This window comes from Elephantulus edwardii, unplaced genomic scaffold (genome assembly GCF_000299155.1).
Source record: "Elephantulus edwardii isolate Elephantulus edwardi_28Jun2011 unplaced genomic scaffold, EleEdw1.0 scaffold00094, whole genome shotgun sequence".
In the NCBI taxonomy this organism is placed as follows: Eukaryota; Metazoa; Chordata; class Mammalia; order Macroscelidea; family Macroscelididae; genus Elephantulus; species Elephantulus edwardii.
Window position 1 is genome coordinate 2,080,662 of NW_006399844.1, and position 6,664 is coordinate 2,087,325.

Sequence of the window (6,664 nt, forward strand, 5' to 3'; positions counted from 1 at the left end):
TCATTTGACTCTGGAACTCCCTGATACCTTTCAGCATCACAGCAGCACATAAGCCTTCACTGAGAGAAAAGTGGTGACTATGCAAAGGTGCACCGACAGAGAATCAAACGTAAGTCTTCCACAGGAAGGCAAGAATTTCCCCCCATTCACCTCCACAGGTCTAGTTGAACAACCCCACAAGGGCTGAGAATGGGAAACACTGATTAGATAGGGGTAGGCAGTGAGCAACTCATTTTGCCTTTACAGAGTTCTTTTCTGTGGTTCTTGGGCAAGCTTCTAGAACCACCTAGATTAGACTACCAAATTCATGTGATAGGCATTTCCTATTTTTTTTTTTAGCTTTTTAAACTATTTTTTATTGGTTTGCATACAATCATTTGTATATGTTGTGTTTCTTTCATATACATAGGTTCCTTCATTTACAACTACATATTCCATGAAAGGGAATTATCAGGTGATTTGGGGGCGGGGGGATCCTTTTTTTTTCTTTTTTGGTAAGAGAGGATTTATAGCTACCATAAAATGAACCAAGGCATCCATAGCTTCTCAGGTAAGTACCTTACCATTGGACCTATTAGAAATGGGGAGTCTTGGGCCCTACCCCAGACCTGTGGAATCACAATGTCTCTGTGTGTGGGGGGGGAGTATATTCTGAGTGCCCTGATGTGGATAATTAGCAATCTGAGCTTGAGGACTTCTAAACTGAGGTATTTGATGTGTATTTGTTACAAAGAATGAGTATTTATTGAGAACAACGAGGTGACGCATGGGAAACGGGGAACATTTCATAGCTGACTCTCCAGTGGGTTTCCAAAGCTGCAAATCACATGGGAAGAGAATATCCAGCTTTTCCCCAAGAAGCTGCCGGTAGACCTAAACCATCAGAGACATGTGGCCTTTCATCTGGTAACACAATACCCTGCAGACTAGGCCCTATTATAATAGACTATAGTATAGACCTTTGGAAGCAGGAGTGGCATCCACTTCCTAAGCAACATGCCTTTGGGAACTCTATGAACTTTGAAAAATGACAATAGTTATAGAAAGGCTTCAGGTATTTTATTCATAGGGTTGCTTTGAGTCATTCATGTTCTACTCAACCGCGGTGAACAACAACATATTATTTACCTATATTATTCAGGGGAGTACTATTTAGTTCTAATGTATTAATTAAATAACACCCCATAATATAGTTTGATTATAATATATTGCTGTTGTCGTGTACCATAGACTCAGAATCAACCCCTACCTGACCCTCTGGTAGGTTTTCAGAGGCACTTAATCTCGCAGGAGGAGGTTGCTCATCTTTCTCCAGTGGAGCAGCTGGTGGATTCAAACAGTGTGCCTTTGGGATTACAGCTCAACTTCTTACCACCAGGCCACCAGAGTTGCATGATTATAATATAACAGTGGTTATTGTTAAGTGCCATCGAGTTGTAGACTACATGTAGTGACCATATGAACTAAAGACCTGAGCACTGTTCATAGAGTTTCAGAAGGCAAGCTATTTCGGAAGTGGATGCCACTCCTGCTTCCAAGCTTGTTTTAATCGGGGAGCACCATTAAACACTGTCCCCCATGAGTAATCATTATAGCATTTGGCACATCAGTGTCACCGTGTTCAGCATCAAAGCAACCACGAGTTACCTCTATACAGCAATGCACAGACCAGTGCTAGACCACCTAGAAGAATGTTTGACAAAAAAATAATTTGAACCAGGCCTGAGGGCCGCAGATTAAAATCACCCATCTTGGGCTTGGTTGTTGTTGTTGTTATGTGCCATCGAGTCGCTTGCAACTCAGAGTGACCCTATGTACAAGAGCTCTAAAGGCCGTTCTATCCTGTGCCAACCTAGCCATCCCAAACACACTTATTCCCACCACTCCACTCACAGAATAGATCCATCTCATCGAGTGTCTTCCTCTCCTTTGCTGCCCCTCCACGCTGCCAAACATGATGTCCCTCTGCAAGGACCAGTCCCTCCTTGCAACATACCCAAAGTATGTCAGATGAAGCCTCAGAATCCTTGATTCCAAGGAGCATTCCGGCTTCACCCTCTCCAGGACAAACCTGTTTGTTCTCCTAGCAGTCCATGGTATATTCAACACTCTTCTCCAGCACCGCAGCTCAAAGGCATCAATTCTCTTTCTGCCATCCCTATTCACTGTCCAACTCTCTGATGCATAGCACGTAATTGCAAAGACTATAGCCTGGCTCAGGTGCACCTTAGTCTCCAGCCTGATGTCGTTGCTCTTCAGTACTCTTGAGAGGTCCCTCACAGCTGACTTTTCCAATGCAATTTGCCTCTTGATTTCCTGGCCGCTGTCACCAAGAGTGTTGATTGTGGAGCCAAGTAAACGAAAACTGTTAACTATCTCAATCTCTTCACCACCCATACTGATGCTGCCAATTGGCCAAGAGGTAAGAATCTTTGTTTTCTTGATGTTGAGCTTCAATCCCTATAGGAGGCTGCAGTCCTTGACCTTCTGCAGCAAGCACTTCAGGTCCTCCTCAGTTTCAGCAAGCAGGGTTGTGTTGTCTGCATAATGCAGGTTGTTGATGACTCTTCCACCAATCCCGATGCCACATTACTCCTCTTACAGCCCAGCATCTCAATGATCTGTTCTGCATAGATTGAAAAGGTATGGAGACAGAATATATCCCTGATGAACCCCCTTCTTGATTTTGAACCATGTAGCGTCTCCCTGCTCTGTTCTGATGACTGCCTCTTGGTCCAAGTAAAGGTTTCGCATTAGCACAATCAAGTGTTCTGGGATTTCCATTCTTCTCAGAGTCAGCCACAGCTTCTTGTGTTCCACACAGTCAAATGCTTTTGCATAGTGAATGAAGCACAGATAGACATTCTTCTGGTAGTCTTTGCTTTCTGCCAAGGTCCATCTAATATTAGCTATAATATCCCTAGTACCACGACACCTTCTAAATAAGAAACATAAACACAGGCTATACACATGGATTTCACCTGATGGTATGCATAGGAATCAAATAGATTACATTTGTGGAAAGACTTTTTGTCCACTAGGCCAACGTAGTTCTCTCTATGTTGTCGTTGTTATTATTGTGAAGTGCAGTCAAGTCGTAGAAGACTCACAGCGAACAAAATGTGGGGAGCTCTGATAGTCCAGTCTATAGGGAGTTGTGCTGCTTGACCAAAGGCCTCATCTCTCTGGTGGTTTGAATCCACACTCTTTGGGAGAAAGATGGGCACTTTCCTACCAAGATGATTGACAGCCTTGTTGTAAACCTGCTGGAGGGTCAGCTATGAGTGGGTTCTGATTCCACCTCAGTAAGAAAGAGACTGAGCCTGATAGGAAGCAAGAAACTGGGACATGAATGACTTTGTGAGATGCGCTAAAAACTTCGAGGTGAGCTCCTAACCCTTGGCGATTTGGTGCGTCATCGATTCTGGGGAGTGGGTTCTGGTGGTTTATCACCCAGGGAGCTGTGCTGTGCACCCGCAGGCTAAGCTTTCTGGCAGTTTGAATTCACTAGCTGTTGCAAGGGAGAAACACGGCAATCTCTTCTGGCCACTGTAGAAGTCCAGTGGAGGATTAGCTGTAAATTGGTTCTGGCATCGAGACTGAGAAGAAGGAGCTGGTGACGCAGTGAGTCACTAGCTCTTAATGGAAAGTGGCTCCCAGGAGAAAGAAACCCTGAAATCGTCTTTCCTAAAGATTACAGCCTCAGAGATCTACCAACAGAGCAGTTCTACTCTGTGTTAATACATAGGTTACTGTACTTTGAACTTATATTGACAGCAGCTAACAACAAACTGAAAGTGTCAGGTAGGTGAAGTCAGGGCAATGCTGACCAGGGTAAGGGAATGTTAAAAGGAAGAAAGCCAACTCAGAAAAGAAGGAAAGGAATATGGTTATGAGGGAAAGAATCAAGGAAGAAAGGGGAGAGACAACAACCTCACCTAATGCAAAGGACCCAAAGAAGTGTTACGTTAGGGCCAGAGACCTGACTCAGCTACTCTCTAGCTGTGTGTCACTTGACCTCTCTGGGCCTCTTCTATGAGAAGGTGATTGATAGCACAGTTGTTTCTGCTTTTGTCATGAAACTTGCATAAAGTTAAAAAAAAGCGAAGGTGCTTTATAAGCAGTGTGTAAAGCACTGAGTCCGTCTTGGGGCGTATGATCAGCCTGGGGCCTGTATTTGTATACTCTTGACCCCCAGCCTGAGAGATGACTCTCTTATTTCCCATTATGTAAATTTCTTGGTCATCTTCATTCTATAGTCACTGTCAAGTTTCCATTCCCTAAGCCTTTTTTTTGGTCATCTCTGTTCTGTCCATGTACAGAGACATGTTTTGTTGACAGACGAAAACCGAGGGTTCAAGTTATCTGCATCAGATTCAAATCTTGTTATTAGCTCCCCATATGGCAGTCACCATTCACTGGACGTTCATACCCCATCCAAGCTCCGTGAGCCTCTGCATGGCCAGACCAGAGAGTCTGGTCACGTTATTCCCTCATCTTACCTTTAGTGTGATCTTCTGCTTCTAGACCTTTCCATATTTCATCCCACATCAAGACCTTTGCTCATGCTAGATCCCAGAACTTGGTGAAATGCTGTTCATATAACAGATCTTCAATAAATTCTGCCAACTATTAGCAAACCTTAGCTCTCAAATATTTGAAATCATGGGATAACAATCTCAGAGAAACAAGTTAGGAGACATGCAACAGTTTTGGTTTCCTGAGCCCTTCACTTCTCTATTTTGGGACAAGATACTGGCAGGGCCAGAGGCAGTAAGAAGGGGACCACTAGCGGAGGGGGTGAAATTCAGGGGCCTTCTGTGGGGCTGAGCCCTTTCTCTCTGTTGCAAAATATTGCGTGCCAGAAAAGGGAAACATTAACTTGCCAATAAAAGCTCTGTTGTTCATAGTTGCAGCTGGCTAGCCAGTGGAGCCCCAAGTTTCAAGGCACTGCCCCATTCAAAACTCCTTCTGCCTTTACTGTAAATCCAAGTCTGGAAGGAGAGGCTGCGAGGCAGTGTAGATGGTAGTAGGCTAGTTGAGAGATAGGAGAGAGAGTGGTTTTACAAAGCACGTACATCATCTTTGACTTAAATGCAAGGGCTTAAAAGCAAAGCCCTGGCAAAGCATTCTACTTATTAGTTGCTCAAAAATACAGCCAAGTAATGAGAGGCAATGTTCTATGTTGTTGTTTTCCTTGGAGCCATTTATAAGAGTGTGGGAGCGACAGCCGGCATAGCTTGATTTATGGTGCTTCTGCTTGATTGTGCTTTGCTGGGATTGTGTTTGTTACAAATTGCAGATTTGGCAGTCTTGCCTGGAGCAAGTCTAGCATGGTACCTCTTTTTCAATAACATGTGCTCTTGTGTCTCTGTGTCATGTTTTTGGCGATCGTCACATTGTTTCTAATATCTCATAATGCTTTTGCATACTTAATAGACTATAGTATAGTATAGTGTAAATGTAGCTTTTATATGCACTGGGAAACAGAAAAGAGCAATCCTGTGACTTGTTTCATTGAGATAGTTACTTTGAACACGGTAGTCTGGAGCCGAAGATGTGATATCTCAGAGGTCTGCCTGCAGGTGCTCATCACCTGCTCTCCCCTGCACCTGTAGAATTAGCACCTCGCACTGCCAGTACTGTGTAGTGTAGGCAAGACTAGAAGTCAACTCTCATCTCCAACCTTGCAGTTTGCAATCAAGCATGTTGACTGTTCGCACCCTCCTTGGACTCCTGGAGCTAGCATTCTCAAGACTCATAGCCGTAGAACTTCAACCAACTCATTGGCTTTCTGAGGCTGTTAATGACACTGGAGGAGACTGCCCATCTTCTCCCATGGAGCCTGGTGTGGATTCAAACTGATCATTAGTTCAGCCGTGCAACTCCCTGTGGACTATGCCATGAGAATCCCCTATGTACTATCACTAAAGAGCCCCCACAAAAAACCAATCAACCAAACAAAAAGTCATGAAGTAAAAAGCACCCAGCACTAGGTTGTTGTTCTTATGTGCCATCAAGTGATCTGTGACTCATAGCAACCCTATGAAAGATAGATCTGAACCCTGCCCTGTCCTGCACCATCCATCCTCATGATTTTGGATATGCTAAAGCCCCATTGTTAGGGTCACTGTGTCGATCCATCTGGTTGAGGGGCTTCCTATCTTCCTCTGACCCTCCACATTTCCCAGCGTGATATCTTTTGCCACGGTCTGGCCTGTCCTGACAACATGCCCAATGTACTTGAGAAAGCATTTCACTACTCTTTCTCTGAGAAGCACCCTGTTTGAACTTCCTCCAAGACAAATGTGCTTATTCTTTTGACATCTCATTGTATGTTTTTACTACTCTTTGCCAACACCACAATTCAATGGCATATATTCTTCTTCTGTCACTCTCAACAAACATTTTATGAATCAACGTTTTATAGAATGAATGAGTCCTGAAAGATGCCTTAGAAATATTTCAAAAATGCCTGCTGTGCTTTTTTTATAATATGGGGACAAAGTTACTGAAGAAGACAAAAGTTACCTAGGATTACAGACGATGTTAGTCTCAGTGCTGAAATGCTGGGCTTATACAAATTACACAGGGCAGACTAGTTAGGCCTGAGAGATCATGTGTATGTGTGTGCTGGGATAAGTGCTCTGGGACAAATAGCTCT